Source organism: Chrysochloris asiatica, unplaced genomic scaffold (assembly GCF_000296735.1).
Source record: "Chrysochloris asiatica unplaced genomic scaffold, ChrAsi1.0 scaffold00002, whole genome shotgun sequence".
Classification (NCBI taxonomy): domain Eukaryota; kingdom Metazoa; phylum Chordata; class Mammalia; order Afrosoricida; family Chrysochloridae; genus Chrysochloris; species Chrysochloris asiatica.
Window position 1 is genome coordinate 44,575,423 of NW_006408520.1, and position 707 is coordinate 44,576,129.

Consider the following 707-nt stretch of genomic DNA (forward strand, 5'->3'; position numbering starts at 1 on the left):
CACAAAATATATTAGGAAGTTTTTCATCCTTTTCTATATTCTGGAATAATTTGAACATAATTGGTGACAGTTCTTCCCTGAAAGTTCGGTAAAACTCACCAGTGAAGCCATATTATCCTGGACTTTTTTTTGGTTAAGAGTTCTTTGATAACCTGATCAATTTCTTTTGACATAGATCTGTTCAAGCTTTCTACTTCACTCTGTATAACTTTAGGAAGTTTGTGTTTTGTAAAAAATTATCCATCTCTATATTTTCAAACTTGTTGGAGTATAACTCTTTATAATATTCTGTTAGTATACTTTTAGTTTCCATTGTTCTGTTATGATGTCACCCATGTGGGTGCTATTTATGCATGCTATTTTTGTCTTCTCCATATTTTCTTTTGTTAGGTTAGTCAATGGTTTGTTAATTTTATTAATCTTTTCAAAGAACCAACTTCTTGTCCTGTTGATTCTTTGTGTATTTTCTGTTTTCTATCTCATTTACTTCTGCTCTAATCTTTATTATTTCTTTTCATCTGGTAATGGTAGGTTTACTTTGCTGGTCTGTTTCTAATTGTTGTAGATGCTGTGTTAATGTGTTGATTTTTGGTTCTTTGTTGTTTTTGGATGTGCAAATTTATTGCACTAAATTTTCCTCTCAATACTGTTTTTTACTGTTCCTCAAAGATTTAGGTATGTTGTGTTTTCATTCTCATTTGTTTCTA